Source organism: Scyliorhinus torazame, chromosome 8, assembly GCF_047496885.1.
Source record: "Scyliorhinus torazame isolate Kashiwa2021f chromosome 8, sScyTor2.1, whole genome shotgun sequence".
NCBI classification, from domain to species: Eukaryota; Metazoa; Chordata; class Chondrichthyes; order Carcharhiniformes; family Scyliorhinidae; genus Scyliorhinus; species Scyliorhinus torazame.
The window spans coordinates 277,206,086-277,223,051 of NC_092714.1; the positions used below are offsets into that span (position 1 = coordinate 277,206,086).

The 16,966-nt window shown below is 48.0% G+C and overlaps 1 protein-coding gene across 1 annotated transcript in view; it reads left to right on the plus strand.

Annotated features, from left to right (window-relative positions):
• chd6 (chromodomain helicase DNA binding protein 6) overlaps positions 1 to 16,966 on the plus strand; it is a 338,615-nt gene that overhangs the window by 15,081 nt on the left and 306,568 nt on the right. The gene's annotated exons all lie outside the window — the stretch shown is intronic.

The window sequence follows — 16,966 nt, forward strand, 5'->3', positions numbered from 1 at the left end:
GCTCTGCCATTCAATGAGATCATGGCTGATCTTTTGTGGTCTCAGCTCCACTTTCCGGCCCCAACACCATAACCCTCAATCTCTTTATTCTTCAAAAAACTATCTATCTTTATCTTAAAAACACTTAATGAAGGAGCCTCAACTGCTTCACTGGGCAAGGAATTCTTTCCCTTATTTTGAGGCTATGCCCCCTAGTTCTGCTTTCACCCGCCAGTGGAAACAACCTGCCCGTATCTATCCTATCTATTCCCTTCATAATGCTATATGATTCTATAAGATCCCCCCCCCCCCCGCATCCTTCTAAATAAATTCCAACGAGTACAGTCCCAGTCTACTCAACCTCTCCTTGTAATCCAACCCCTTCAGCTCTGGGATTAACCTAGTGAATCTCCTCTGCACACCCTCCAGCGCCAGTACGTCCTTTCTCAGGTAAGGAGACCAAAACTGAACACAATACTCCAGGTGTGGCCTCACTAACACCTTATACAGTTGGATCATAACCTCCCTAGTCTTAAACTCCACCCCCTCCGGCAATGAAGGACAAAACTCCATTTGCCTTCTTAATCACCTGTTGCACCTGTAAATCATCTTTTTGCGACTCATGCACTAGCACACCCTGGTCTCTCTGCACAGCAGCATGTTTTAATATTTTATCATTTAAATAATAATCCCTTTTGCTGTTTTTCCTACCAAAATGGATAACCTCACATTTGTCAACATTGTATTCCATCTGCCAGACCCTAGCCCATTCACTTAGCCTATCCAAATCCCTCTGCAGACTTCCAGTATCCTCTGCACTTTTTGCTTTCCCACTTATCTGAGTGTCGTCTGCAAACTTGGACACATTGCCCTTGGTCCCCAACTCCAAATCATCTATGTAAATTGTGAACAATTGTGGGCCCAACACTGATCCCTGAGGGACACCACTAGCTACTGATTGCCAACCAGAGAAACACCCATTAATCCCCACTCTTTGCTTTCGATTAATTAACCAATCCTCTATCCATGCTACTACTTTCCCCTGAATGCCATGCATCTTTATCTTATGCAGCAACCTTTTGTGTGGCACCTTTTGAGAAGGGCCACCATCTCAACCTTGCTCCTTGCTTGAGATGTGCTGATCCTCAGGTTAAACCAACATCAGTCAGCTCTCTCCCTCGATAAAAGGGGAAAGCAGCCTCTGGTCACCTGGGACTATGGCAACTTTACCTTGCCTTTACTTTACAGGATGTTCCACAACTTGCATATATCGTAGACAGTAATCTGCAAATATTGTTTGTTTTGAGTGGGGAGGGAGCTGTATAAATTTTACTCAACAAAAGACTGAATTCTCTTTTAAACGTTACCACTGATCAGAAACTGAACTGGACTAGCCATATTAGTACTGTGGCTACCAGAGCAGACCAGAGGCTAGGAATCCTACTGCGAGTAACTCTCCTCCTGACCCTCCAAAGACTGTCCACTATCGACAAGACACAAGCCAGGAGTGTAATGGAATACTCTCCACTTGCCTGGATGAGTGCAGCTCCAACAACACTCCAGAAGCTCGACACCATCCAGGATAAAGCAGGCCGTTTGATTGCCCCCCCTTCCACAAACATTCAAACCCTCCACCACCATAAGACATAGAAGCAGAATTAGGCCACTTGGCCCATCGAGTCTGCTCCGCCATTCAATCAAGGCTGATATTTTCTCATCCCATTAACATAGAACATAGAAAATACAGCACAGAACAGGCCCTTCGGCCCAAGATGTTGTGCTGAACTTTTGATAATTGCAGTGTAAATATAAGCCTACTTGTGACAATAAAGATTATTATTAGGTACACCCACTGTGTGGTTAGCGAGGTCCAGGAAGTTGCCCCAACGACAGTGAAGGAACAGCGATTATATTCCCAAGTCGGGGTGCAGAGTTACTTGGAGGGGAACCTCCAGGTGGTGAACAAGTTAATCTACACCCCATCATTCTACCGTAATCCATGTACCTATCCAATAGCCGCTTGAAGGTCCCGAATGTTTCCGACTCAACTACTTCCACAGGCAGTGCATTCCATGTCCCCACCACTCTCTGGGTAAAGAACCTACCTCTGACATCCATTCTCCTGCCATTTTCCCCACAACCCCTGATCCCCTCATTAATCAAGAACCTATCTACCTCTGCCTTAAAGACACTCAGTGAATTGGCCTCCACAGCCTTCTGCGGCAAAGAGTTCCACAGATTCACCACCCTCTGGCTGACAAAATTCCTCCTCATCTCTGTTTTAAAGGATCGTCCCTTTAATCTGAGATGGTGTCCTCTGGTTCTGGTTTTTCCTACAAGTGGAAACATCCTCTCCACATCCACTCTATCCAGGCCTCGCAGTATCTTGTACATTTCAATAAGATCCCCTCTCATCCTTCTAAACTCCAACAAGTACGGACCCAGAGTCCTCAAACGTTCGGTCATACGACAAGTTCTTTATTCCAGGGTTCATTCTTGTGAACCTCCTCTGGACCCTTTCCAAGGCTAGCACATCCTTCCTTAGATAGGAGGCCCAAAACTGCAATACTCCAAATGGGGTCTGACCAGAGCCTTATACAGCCTCAAAAGTACATCCCTAGTCTTGTATTCTAGCCCTCTTGACATGAATGCTAATATTGCATTTGTCTTCTTAACTGCCAACTGAACCTGCACGTTAACCTTAAGAGAATCGTGAACAAGGACTCCCAAGTCCCTTTGTGCTTCTGCTTTCCGAAGCATTTCCCCAATGAACCACCAATGAACAGTGACAGCTGCGTGTACCATCTACAAGATGCACTGCAGTAACTCACCAAGGTTCCCTGGAAAGAACCTTCCAAATCCACAACCACTACTATCTCGAATCTAGAAGGACAAGGGCAGCAGATACCTGGAAACCCCACCACCTGGAGGTTCCCCTCCAAGTAATTCAGCACCCCGACTTGGTAATATATCACTGTTCCTTCACTGTCGCTGGGGCAACTTCCTGGACCTCGCTAACCACACGGTGGGTGTACCTAATAATAATAATCTTTATTGTCACAAGCAGGCTTATATTTACACTGCAATGAAGTTACTGTGAAAAGCCCCTAGTCGCCACACTCCGGCGCATGTTCGGGTGCATGGAGGGAGACTTTAGAATGTCCAATTCACCTAACAGCACGTCTTTCAGGACTTGTGGGAGGAAACCAGAGAACCCGGAGGAAACCGACACCTCAAGGACCGCAGCTCACCACCACCTTCTGAAGGGCAACCAGGGAATGGCAATAAACCAGGGGCTGGTTTAGCACACTGGGCTAAATCGCTGGCTTTTAAAGCAGACCAAGCAGGCCAGCAGCACGGTTCAATTCCCGTACCAACCTCCCCGAGCAGGCGCCGGAATGTGGCGACTAGGAGCTTTTCACAGTAACTTCATTGAAGCCTACTTGTGACAATAAGCGATTTTCATTTCATTTCATTTTTCATTTCAAATGCTGGCCACGCCCACATCCCGTAAATTTAAAAAAAAATTCTGAGGCTATTGGACTTGTATAAATATTGTTGGGCATCTTAAAAGTTTATCCAAATCTAGTTAGATTAGCAGGGGAGGCAGTGGCGTAGTGGTACTGTCTAATCCAGAGACCCAGGGTAATGCTCTGGGGACCTGGCTTCGAATCCCTCCATGGCAGATGGGGAAAATTGAATTCAGTAAAAATCTGGAAGTAAACGTCATGAACCCATTGTCGATTGATGTCAAATCCCATCTGGGTCACTAATGTCCTTCAGGGAAGGAAATCTGCAGTCCTCACCTGGTCTGATCGACATGTGTCACCAATGTGGTTGACTCTTAAATGCCCGCTGGAATGGCCTCGGTTCAGTGAAAATGCTGTCCCAACCAGTGATGCCCACAACCCATGAATGAATAAAAAATACCTATTTTAATTAAAACATTTAAGTTTCAAGATTTGTTTAAACTCTATTTAAATTAAAGTTGATATTTTGATGTTTCTGATATCTTGACATGTTCTGAGTAATTGATTGATTTATTATCACATGCACAGTGAAAAGTATTTTTCTGCGGCCAAGTACGTACACAGACAAAAAGAATAATCGACAAAGTACATCGACAAATAAGTAATTGGATACAGTGCAGAACAAGGGCCAAACAAAGCAAATACATGAGCAAGAACAGCATAGGGCTTTGTGAATAGTGTCTTACAGGGGACAGGTCAGTCCGAGGGGGAGTCGTTGAGGAGTCTAGTAGCTGTGGGGAAGAAGCTGTTCCTCTGTCTGGATGTGGGGGCCTTCAGACTTCTGTATCTTCTGCCTGATGGAAGGGTCTGGAAGAGGGCAAAACCTGGGTATGAGAGGTTTCTGGCAATGCTGTCTGCTTTCCCCAGGGAGCAGGAGGTGTAGACAGAATCAATGGGAGGGTGGCAAGCTTGTGTGATGCGTCGGGCTGAGTTCACCACACTCTGCAGTTTCTTGTCATCTTGGGCCGAGCAGTTGCCATACCAAGCTGTGATGCAGCCGGATAGGATGCTCTCTATGGCACGTCTGTAGAGGTTTTGTGAGAGTCGATGCAGACATGCCGAATTTCTTTAGCTTCCGTAGGAAGTAGAGATGTTGTTGGGCTTCCTTGACTGTTGCATCAACATGAGTGGACCAGGACAGACTGTTGGTGATGGTGACCCCAGGAACTTAAAGCTATCGACCATCTCCACTCCGGAGCCATTGCGGGGGGGGTAAAAAACTACACTTCCTGAAGTCGATGATCAGTTCCTTGGTTTTGCTGACATTTAGGGACAGGTTGCTTTCAGTACTATTTTGTATTATTCAAAGCCATGGTAAAATATTTCAGAAAATATTTCTCTGTTTATTCCTTTGTGAAAAGCTAAAATCCTCTTATAAATGACTGCAGAAAATGCCGGAAACACTTGGAGAGAGAAACAGAGTCAATGTTTCCGGTTTTACTTTAAAATCCTGATTTAAAAAAAAAAGTATTTTTGAAAATTCTGATACTTGATATATGTTTTGCAACTGCAAAAAAGTTTGCTTTTGGTTTGAATTTAAAACATTTTTTCCCTCCTTGCCCACCCCGTCCTCCAACCTGACAACCCCTCTGAGATACGGATCTGCAAGCTTTGGTGACTCACTGAAGTGTTCTTCGTGGGAAGCCTATTTGTGTGTGTGTGTGCGCACATGCTATTCGACTGCAAAGGGAATCACAGCAAGCCTGATTCTGTCCTCATTTTACTTGTGAATTCCAGCAAGGGTTCAGTGATCAAGAGTGGGTAACTTTTATTCTAATTGTTTCTCTGTCCATTCTCCCTGGCTTCATGCATCAGGTGGGATATTTGGGAGCTGAGTTCTATCTTTATACTTGGTAAACATTTTTGGAAGTTCCAGCCACTCCTCAATACCTTCATGTTCCTCTCTTTACAGTGTTTTCCTTGCCAAACTTTGCATTCATGTAAGAGTTCCAGCATAGAATAGTAAAATGCAGGTAAGTTTAAAATTCCCATGGCCCCCAGGATTGGTTAAAGTGAGAAATCAATCTTTATGAACAACACTTCTCTGGGTAGGTTTGCGGTGTGACGGTGGCACAGTGGTTAGCACTGCTGCCTCACGGCGCCGAGTACCCGGGTTCAATCCCGACCCCAGGTCACTGTCCGTGTGGATTTTGCACATTCTCCCCGTGTCTACGTGGGTTTCACCCCCACAACCCAAAGATGTGCAGGGTAGGTGGATTGGCTACGCTAAATTGCCCCTTAATTGGAAAAAAAAGAATTGGGTACTCTAAATTAAAAAAAAAACACTTTTCTAGGCCTCCCTGTTTTGTGCAGTACAAGTTAGGTGAGCACATGTTCAGGATTGCTGCAATGCCTTTTGCTGTTAGTAAATATGCTGCCACTTGTGGCAGAGTGATTCACCTGGACTCTGGGGCTCATTGTCTGTGCTGAGATGCCTGACCTCAGTTGGGGTCGTGCATCCTGATTGTTCTCCCTGTGACCCCCCTCCTGGTGGCTCTGCCCATTAATATTGGATTATTGGAGTGGAGATCCCTGTCTGACCGTTTGCCTGCCACCCCTCCTCAACCCATGGGCATGCACCCTGACTAACAGGCTGAGGTTCTTTTCTCTAGAAAAGGGGCTGCTGAGGGATGACCTGATAGAGGTCTTTAAAATTATGAAGGGGTTTGCGAGGATTCGTGCAAAACCAGGAGCCATAAATAGAAGATAGTCATGAATAGATCCATTAAGGAATTCAGGAGAAACTTCTTTACAGAATGGTGACAATATGTAACTTGCTATCACAGGGGATGTTTAAAAAAAATTAATTTACGGGATGTGGGCTTCGCTGGTTACGCCAGCATGTATTGCCCATCCCTAGTTGCTCTTCAGAAGGTGGTGGTGAGCTGCCTTCTTGAACCGCTGCTGTCCTTGAGGTGTAGGTACACCACTGTGCTGTTAGGGAGGGAGTTCCAGGATTTTGTCCCAGCGACAGTGAAGGAACAACGATACATTTCCAAGTCAGGGCAGTGAGGCTATATGGGTAGAGATCAGGAATAAGAAGGGTGCAGTCACAATGTTGGGGGTTTACTACAGGCCTCCCAACAGCCAGCGGGAGATAGGGGAGCAGATAGGTAGACAGATTTTGGAAAAGAGTAAAAACAACAGGGTTGTGGTGATGGGAGACTTCAACTTCCCCAATATTGACTGGGACTCACTTAGTGCCAGAGGCTTAGATGGGGCGGAATTTGTAAGGAGCATCCAGGAGGGCTTCTTAAAACAATATGTAGACAGTCCAACTAGGGAAGGGGCGGTACTGGACCTGGTATTGGGGAATGAGCCCGGCCAGGTGGTAGATGTTTCAGTAGGGGAGCATTTCGGTAACAGTGACCACAATTCAGTAAGTTTTAAAGTACTGGTGGACAAGGATAAGAGTGGTCCTAGGATGAATGTGCTAAATTGGGGGAAGGCTAATTATAACAATATTAGGCGGGAACTGAAGAACATAGATTGGGGGCGGATGTTTGAGGGCAAATCAACATCTGACATGTGGGAGGCTTTCACGTGTCAGTTGAAATGAATTCAGGACCGGCATGTTCCTGTGAGGAAGAAGGATAAATACGGCAATTTTCGGGAACCTTGGATAACGAGAGATATTGTATGCCTCGTCAAAAATAAAAAGGGAGGCATTTGTCAGGGCTAAAAGGCTGGGAACAGACGAAGCCTGTGTGGAATATAAGGAAAGTAGGAAGGAACTTAAGCAAGGAGTCAGGAGGGCTAGAAGGGGTCACGAAAAGTCATTGGCAAATAGGGTTAAGGAAAATCCCAAGGCTTTTTACACGTACATAAAAAGCAAGAGGGTAGCCAGGGAAAGGGTTTGCCCACTGAAGGATAGGCACGGGAATCTATGTGTGGAGGCAGAGGAAATGGGCGAGGTACAAAATGAATACTTTGCATCAGTATTCACCAAAGAGAAGAAATTGGTAGATGTTGAGTCTGGAGAAGGGTGTGTAGATAGCCTGGGTCACATTGAGATCCAAAAAGACGAGGTGTTGGGTGTCTTAAAAAATATTAAGGTAGATAAGACCCCAGGGCCTGATGGGATCTACCCCAGAATACTGAAGGAGGCTAGAGAGGAAATTGCTGAGGCCTTGACAGAAATCTTTGGATCCTCGCTGTCTTCAGTGGATGTCCCGGAGGACTGGAGAATAGCCAATGTTGTTCCTCTGTTTAAGAAGGGTAGCAAGGATAATCCCGGGAACGACAGGCCGGTGAGCCTTACTTCAGTGGTAGGGAAATTACGGAAGAGAATTCTTCGAGACAGGATCTACTCCCATTTGGAAGCAAATGGACGTATTAGTGAGAGGCAGCACGGTTTTGTGAAGGGAAGGTCGTGTCTCACTAACTTGATAGAGTTTTTCGAGGAGGTCACTAAGATGATTGATGCAGGTAGGGCAGTGGATGTTGTCTATATGGACTTCAGTAAGGCCTTTGACAAGGTCCCTCATGGTAGACTAGTACAAAAGGTGAAGTCACACGGGATCAGGGGTGAGCTGGCAAGGTGGATACAAAACTGGCTAGGTCATAGAAGGCAGAGAGTAGCAATGGAAGGATGCTTTTCTAATTGGAGGGCTGTGACCAGTGGTGTTCCACAGGGATCAGTGCTGGGACCTTTGCTCTTTGTAGTATATATAAATGATTTGGAGGAAAATGTAACTGGTCTGATTAGTAAGTTTACAGACGACACAAAGGTTGGTGGAATTGCGGAAAGCGATGAGGACTGTCGGAGGATACAGCAGGATTTAGATTGTTTGGAGACTTGGGCGGAGAGATGGCAGATGGAGTTTAATCCGGACAAATGTGAGGTAATGCATTTTGGAAGGTCTAATGCAGGTAGGGAATATACAGTGAATGGTAGAACCCTCAAGTATTGAAAGTCAAAGAGATCTAGGAGTACAGGTCCACAGGTCATTGAAAGGGGCAACACAGGTGGAGAAGGTAGTCAAGAAGGCATACGGCATGCTTGCCTTCATTGGCCGGGGCATTGAGTATAAGAATTGGCAAGTCATATTGCAGCTGTATAGAACCTTAGTTAGGCCACACTTGGAGTATAGTGTTCAATTCTGGTCACCATACTACCAGAAGGATGTGGAGGCTTTAGAGAGGGTGCAGAAGAGATTTACCAGAATGTTGCCTGGTATGGAGGGCATTAGCTATGAGGAGCGGTTGAATAAACTCTGTTTGTTCTCACTGGAACGAAGGAGGTTGAGGGGAGACCTGATAGAGATATACAGAATTATGAGGGGCATAGACAGAGTGGATAGTCAGAGGCTTTTCCCCAGGGTAGAGGGGTCAATTACTAGGGGGCATAGGTTTAAGGTGAGAGGGGCAAGGTTTAGAGTAGATGTACGAGGCAAGTTTTTTACGCAGAGGGTAGTGGGTGCCTGGAACTCGCTACCGGAGGAGGTGGTGGAAGCAGGGACGATAGTGACATTTAAGGGGCACCTTGACAAATACATGAATAGGATGGGAATAGAGGGATACGGACCCAGGAAGTGATGAAGATTGTAGTTTAGTCGGGCAGCATGGTCGGCACTGGCTTGGAGGGCCGAAGGGCCTGTTCCTGTGCTGTACATTTCTTTGTTCTTTGAGTGACTTGGAAGGGAACCTCCAGGTGGTGGGGTTCCCAGGAACCTGCTGCTCCTGTCCTAATAGATGGTCGTGGGTTTGGAAGGTGCTGCCTAAGGGACCTTGGTGAGTTACTGCAGTGCTTGTTGTGAATAGGATAGTCACATTGAAGGGGAATCTGGGTAAACGTGATGGAGAAAGGAATCATAGAGTTAGCGGGATCTTCTGCCCATCGTGTCTGCGCCAATCAAAAACAACCACCTAATCCCATTTTCCAACACTTGGCCCATAGCCTTGTCTGCCCTGGGATCGCAAGTGCCCTGGGATCGCAAGTGCCCTGGGATCGCAAGTGCCCTGGGATCGCAAGTGCCCTGGGATCGCAAGTGCCCTGGGATCGCAAGTGCCCTGGGATCGCAAGTGCCCTGGGATCGCAAGTGCCCTGGGATCGCAAGTGCCCTGGGATCGCAAGTGCCCTGGGATCGCAAGTGCCCTGGGATCGCAAGTGTACATCTAAATACTTCTTAAATGTTATGAGGGTCTCTGCCTCCACCACCTTTTCAGGCTGCGAGTTCCAGACTCCCACCACCCTCTGGGTTTAAAAGAAAAAGAAGATTTTTCTCACATCCCCGCTAAACCTCCTGCCCCTTACCGTACATCTAAGCCTCCTGGTCATTGATCCCTCCACCAAGGGGGAACGTTTCTTCCTGTCTACTCTAACTGTGCCCCTCTTAATTTTATACATAAAGAAGCATATGGTGATAGAAGTGTGGAAGGAGACCGCGTAGAGCATAAACACTGGTACGGATTTGTGGGGGCCTGAATGACCTGGTTTCTGTTGTTTTAATTTTATGCAATCCTGTGGACACCTAGCTGATTAGGCCCATAGTTGGGCGGCACCGTGGCAAGCCCTGTTGCTTCACAGCTCCGGGGTCCCAGGTTAGATTCCCAGCCTGGGTCACTGTCTCAGTCTGTGGAGTCTGCATTTTCTCCCCGTGTCTGCGGGGGTTTCCTCCGGGTGCTCCGGTTTCCTCCCACAAATCCCGAAAGACGTGCTTGTTGGGTGAATTGGACATTCTGAATTCTCCCTTAGTGTACCCGAACAGGCGCTAGAGTGTGGCGCCTCGGGCGTTTCACAGTAACTTCATTGCAGTGTTAACGTAAGCCTACTTGTGTGAATCAAGATTATTAGTTAATTATGTGGTACGAGACAGGCTGGCTATAATTGGTCCAGAATAGTTTCTCTTGTCAGTGGCTTGCAAAGAGTGATTATTTGAGTAAAGTTCTGTCCGATGTCTGGCTTCAAGTCACCACCATCTGCATCACTGTGTTGGTTAGTGAGTTGTACATCTTAATTTCACGGGGTCCTTAGTTGTCTTTCTTTGTGAAGGACAAGCCCAAGATTCTGGGGTCAGGTGTAAAGGTGGGGAACCTTGAGAGTTTTTCTCGGCCTTTCGGGGAACAGACTCCAAGTGCCCTGGATGGAACAGGTGATCAGTCAAAGGCTGACCAAGCAACGCTAATTGTATTTGCAATGATGACACTTGTTGTCGAGGTAAAATTTCTGACCTCACTATTGATACCATGGTTGACATTGAATGTGGCACATCACGGGTCTGCTGAGTTGATCCTTACCCGATTGACTTACCAGATAGTTTGAGTCACCAAAGCACGCAGGAGAATTGGAGTTTCTGTGCTGTAAAACTCTGACTCTGTGATGCAAGTATTATACAGACAGCTTTGTTGAGAGCATTGCATGCGGTGATCATATGTTCTTGACCAGGTCCATACTCCAGCAACTATGAGAGAAGGATCTTCAGTTATATCGTCGGGCTGACGAAGCTGCGATTGGTCTCCTTTCTGGCAGGAAGATTTAATAGAACTGTTCAAAAGTTATACAACTGTTTTGATTGGACAGATCAGGAGAATAGTTTCCACTGGTTTCCACTAGGGGCTGGTTTAGCACAGTGGGCTAAACAACTGACTTGTAATGCAAAACATGGCCAACAGTGCAGGTTCAATTCCCGTACCGGCCTCCCCGAGTAGGTGGCGGAATGTGGTGACTAGGTGCTTTTCACAGTAACTTCATTGAAGCCTACTTCTGACAATAAGCGATTATTATATATTACTTGTGGAAGGGCTGGTAACTAGAGGACATTGATTTAACATAATTGGTTAAAAGCCCAGGAGAGATAAACAATTTTACCAAGCGAGTTATGATGATCTCTAATGTGCTGCCTAAAAGGGGGTTGCATGTAGATTCAATTGGAACTTTCAAAATAGAATTGGATGAATTGAAGGGTTATTTGCATTGCATATTCTATCAAAGAATAGAAGAGCACAATAAAGTGATGGGAGGTTTGAGTGAAATTTGTGTTTACTCCAGTCAGATTATATTTTTCACAGAATTAGCTTTGGACTTATACCATGTTCTGACTTTCAGGCGTGTGAGGATGAGTCCAGTTAATTACATCTTCTGGCCTGATCTCGTCATACTACCAATTGTAGATTCTTCGTGTCATTTTTCTTGGGGTTTTTAACCATCTCTTGGGTATCGGGAGTGGGAGGTGGAAGAGAGGGAAATGGGACTGCGTGACATGATCCTATAAGCTGCAGGTGGACTCATTGGTTGAGGTTGAGCAATTCTGGGGAGCCAAGGTGGAATTTTAGTGCAGAAGGAGGCCATTCAGCCCAGCGAGTCTGCACCACCCCACTGATAGAGTACCCGACACAGACCCACTCCCCCGCCCGGTCTCCATAACCCCACCGAGCCTTTGAACACTAAGGGGCAATTTATCACGGCCAGTCCACCTAACCTGCACATCTTTGGACTGTGGGAGGAAATCGGAGCACCCGGAGGGAACCCACGCACACACGGGGACAACGTGCAGACTCCACACAGCCAGCCACCCAAGGTCAGAATCGAACCTTGGTCCCTGGAGCTGTAAGGCAGCAGTGCTAACCGTTGTGCCACCGTGCCGCCCATTCTCTTCTACAATCCCCACTACCCCCAACCTCCGTATGGGATACTGAGACTAACTGTTGGCTAGCATCAGTTTACTCAACACTGAGCAGTGAGGAAGCTTGGGAATGTCCTGTGTGTATGTGAGATTGCTTTGAGGAGCTCTGGCAGTGAGTTTGTTACTGTAACTACTTGTTTTGTTTTAAAAGCTTGGCTGAAAGCTCTGGTTTTTACCAGTATTACTAGTATATAGCGGAAAGATATTGAATTGTCAACAAATTAAAGGCTGAACCACCATGACGTGATCTTGGGAAGTTCTCCCCCAGCGTCCTGTGGCAATATTTACAACACGGGAACAGGCCCTATAGTCCAGAATATCACAGCTGTACTGCGGGAGGACACCTCGGGGTGGCTCATACAGTGAGGCAGTATGGGTAGAGCTCAGGAATAGGAAGGGTGTAGTCACAATGTTGGGGGTTTGCTATAGGCCTCCCAACAACCTGCAGGAGATAGAGGAACAGATATGGAGGCAGATTTTGGCAAGGTGTAAAAGTAACAGGGTTGTTGTGGTGGGTGATTTTAACTTCTCCAATATTGACTGGGACTTACTTAGTGCTGGGGGTTTGGATGGGGCAGAGTTTGTAAGGAGCGTCCAGGAGGGGTTCTTGAAACAGTATGTAGATAGTGCAACTAGGGAAGGGGCTGTACTGGATCTGGTATTGGGGAATGAGCCTGGCCAGGTGGTCGATGTTTCAGTCGGGGAGCAGTTCGGGACCAGTGGCTACAATTCAGTAAGCTTTAGGGTACTGATAGATAAAGATAAGTGTAATCCTCAGGTGAATATACTAAATTGGGGGAAGGCTAATTGCAACAATATTAGGCAGGAACTGAAGAATGTAGATTGGGGGCAGATGTTTGAGGGCAAATCAACATCTGGCATGTGGGAGGCTTTCAAGTGTAAGTCGATAGGAATTCAGGTCCCAGAGGATTGGAGAATAGCCAGTGTTGTTCCTTTGTTTAAAAAGGGTAGCAAGGATAATCCAGGTAATTACAGGCCGGTAAGCCTCAAGTCGGTGGTAGGGAAATTATTGGAGAGGATTCTTCGAGACAAGATTTACTCCCACTTCGAAATAAATGGACGTATTAGCGAGAGACAACATGGTTTTGTGAAGGGGAGGTCGTGTCTCCAGAACATGATCAAGTTTTTCGAGGAAGTGACGAAGATGATTGATGAGGGTAGGGCAGTTGATATTGTCTACAAGGACTTCAGTAAGGCCTTTGACAAGGTCTCTCTGAAAATAGCGCGGGAGCTGAGTGAGCCGGGACTCTGAAAACAGCGCGAGAGGTGAGTGAGCCGGGACTTTGAAAACAGCGTGGGAGGGGAGAGAGCCGGGACTCTGAAAACAGCGCGGGAGCTGAGGGAGCCAGGACTCTGAAAACAGCGCGAGAGGTGAGTGAGCCGGGACTCTGAAAACAGCGCGGGAGGTGAGTGAGCCGGGACTTTGAAAACAGCGCGGGAGGAGAGAGAGCCGGGACAGTGAAAACAGCGCGGGAGCTGAGTGAGCCGGGACTTTGAAAACAGCGCGTGAGGTGTGTGAGCCGGGACAGTGAAAACAGCGCGGGAGCTGAGGGAGCCGGCACTCTGAAAACAGCGCGGGAGCTGAGTGTGCCGGGACTTTGAAAACAGCGCAGGAGCTGAGGGAGCCGGGACTTTGAAAACAGCGCGGGAGCTGAGTGAGCCGGGACAGTGAAAACAGCGCGGGAGCTGAGGGAGCCAGGACTCTGAAAACAGCGCGAGAGCTGAGTGAGCCAGGACTCTGAAAACAGCGCGAGAGGTGAGAGAGCCAGGACTCTGAAAACAGCGCGGGAGGTGAGTGTGCCGGGACTTTGAAAACAGCGCGGGAGCTGAGGGAGCCAGGACTCTGAAAACAGCGCGAGAGGTGAGAGAGCCAGGACTCTGAAAACAGCGCGGGAGGTGAGTGAGCTGGGACAGTGAAAACAGTGCGGGAGCTGAGGGAGCCGGGACTTTGAAAACAGCGCGAGAGGTGAGTGAGCCGGGACTTTGAAAACAGCGCGTGAGGTGTGTGAGCCGGGACAGTGAAAAGAGCGCTAGAGCTGAGTGAGCCGGGACTTTGAAAACAGCGCGAGAGCTGAGGGAGCCAGGACTCTGAAAACAGCGCGAGAGCTGAGTGAGCCGGGACTTTGAAAACAGCGCGGGAGCTGAGGGAGCCAGGACTCTGAAAACAGCGCGAGAGCTGAGTGAGCCGGGACTTTGAAAACAGCGCGGGAGCTGAGGGAGCCGGCACTCTGAAAACAGCGCGGGAGCTGAGTGTGCCGGGACTTTGAAAACAGCGCGGGAGCTGAGGGAGCCGGGACTTTGAAAACAGCGCAGGAGCTGAGGGAGCCGGGACTTTGAAAACAGCGCAGGAGCTGAGGGAGCCGGGACTTTGAAAACAGCGCGGGAGCTGAGTGAGCCGGGACAGTGAAAACAGCGCGGGAGCTGAGGGAGCCGGGACTTTGAAAACAGCGCGGGAGCTGAGGGAGCCAGGACTCTGAAAACAGCGCGAGAGGTGAGAGAGCCAGGACTCTGAAAACAGCGCGGGAGGTGAGTGAGCCGGGACAGTGAAAACAGTGCGGGAGCTGAGGGAGCCGGGACTTTGAAAACAGCGCGAGAGGTGAGTGAGCCGGGACTTTGAAAACAGCGCGGGAGGAGAGAGAGCCGGGACAGTGAAGACAGCGCGGGAGCTGAGTGAGCCGGGACTTTGAAAACAGCGCGTGAGGTGTGTGAGCCGGGACAGTGAAAACAGCGCAGGAGCTGAGGGAGCCGGGACTCTGAAAACAGCGCGGGAGCTGAGTGAGCCGGGACAGTGAAAACAGCGCGAGAGCTGAGGGAGCCAGGACTCTGAAAACAGCGCGAGAGCTGAGTGAGCTGGGACTTTGAAAACAGCGCGGGAGCTGAGGGAGCCAGGACTCTGAAAACAGCGCGGGAGCTGAGGGAGCCAGGACTCTGAAAACAGCGCGAGAGCTGAGTGAGCCGGGACAGTGAAAACGGCGCGGGAGATTTAAAAAGCGCGGGAGCTGCGAGTCGGAGCGGAGATTTTAAAAGATCGCGGCCTAGTTTCGGGAGCCGTTCGGAGGAGGAGGAGCAGTCTCTGTCAGGGAGAGAACCTGAGAACATCTAAGACCCTCAGAGGGTAAGAAGGTAAGTAAGTGATTTTTACTCATTTTTACTTTTATACCTTTTTCAAATTGTGTGTGTCGGGGGGAAACTGAAGTGACATCACAGAAAAGCTGTGACCTGAGTGGCTGGTTGGGAATCTACACTAAATTAAAAAAATTAAGCATTGGTAACTAATTAAACATAATTACTTAATTATAATTTAGAGGGATATCTAAGCCAGAGATCGGAGAGTACTATATTTAGCTTTTGCATTTCTATTAGAAATCTAGTGCTAGGAAACAGATAGTTAACAGTAACTTTGAAATTTAAAAAAAAAAAATTTAAAAACATTTTTTAAAAATTTAAATTTTAATTAATTGACGCAATGTCAGTTAGAGGGGTGCAGTGCTCTGACTGTGAGATGTGGCAGGTCCGGGAGGCTTCCAGCGTCCCAGATGGCTTCATCTGCAGAAAGTGCACCCAACTGGAGCTCCTCACAGACCGCATGGTTCGGTTGGAGCAGCAATTGGATGCATTTAGGAGCATGCAGGTGGCGGAAAGCGTCATAGATCGCAGTTATGTAAATGTGGTCACACCCAAGGTGCAGGCAGAGAAATGGGTGACCACCAGAAAAGGTAGGCAGTCAGTGCAGGAATCACCTGTGGTTGTTCCCCTCTTGAACAGGTATACCCCTTTGGATACTGTCGGGGGATAGCCTATCAGGGGAAAACAGCAGCAGACAGAGCAGTGGCACCATGGCTGGCTCTGATGTTCAGAAGGGAGGGTCAAAGCACAGAAGAGTAATAGTAATAGGGGACTCTATAGTCAGGGGCACAGATAGACACTTCTGTGGACGTGAAAGAGACTCCAGGATGGTATGTTGCCTCCCTGGTGCCAGGGTCCAGGATGTCTCCGAACGGGTAGAGGGCATCCTGAAGGGGGAGGGCAAACAGGCAGAGGTCGTTGTACATATTGGTACTAACGACATAGGCAGGAAGGGGCATGAGGTCCTGCAACAGGAGTTCAAGGAGCTAGGCAGAAAGTTAAAAGACAGGACCTCGAGGGTTGTAATCTCGGGATTACTCTCTGTGCCACGTGCCAGTGAGGCTAGAAATAGGAAGATAGAGCAGCTAAACACGTGGCTAAACATTGGTGTAGTAGAGGGTTTCCATTGTCTGGACCACTGGGAGCTCTTCCGGGGCAGGTGTGACCTGTATAAGAAGGACGGGTTGCATCTAAACCGGAGAGGCATAAATATCCTGGCCGCGAGGTTTGCTAGTGTCACACGGGAGGGTTTAAACTAGTATGGCAGGGGGGTGGGCACGGGAGCAATAGGTCTGAAGGTGAGAGCATTAAGGAGAACTAGGGAATAGGGACAGTGTGGCTCTGAGGCAGAGCAGACAGGGAGAAGTTGCTGAACAGAGCGGGTCTGGTGGTCTGAAGTGCATATGTTTTAATGCAAGAAGTATTACGGGTAAGGCAGATGAACTTAGAGCTTGGATTAGTACTTGGAACTATGATGTTGTTGCCATTACAGAGACCTGGTTGAGGGAAGGGCAGGATTGGCAGCTAAACGTTCCAGGATTTAGATGTTTCAGGCGGGATAGAGGGGGATGTAAAAGGGGAGGCGGAGTTGCGCTACTGGTTCGGGAGAATATCACAGCTGTACTGCGGGACGACACCTCAGAGGGCAGTGAGGCTATATGGGTAGAGATCAGGAATAAGAAGGGT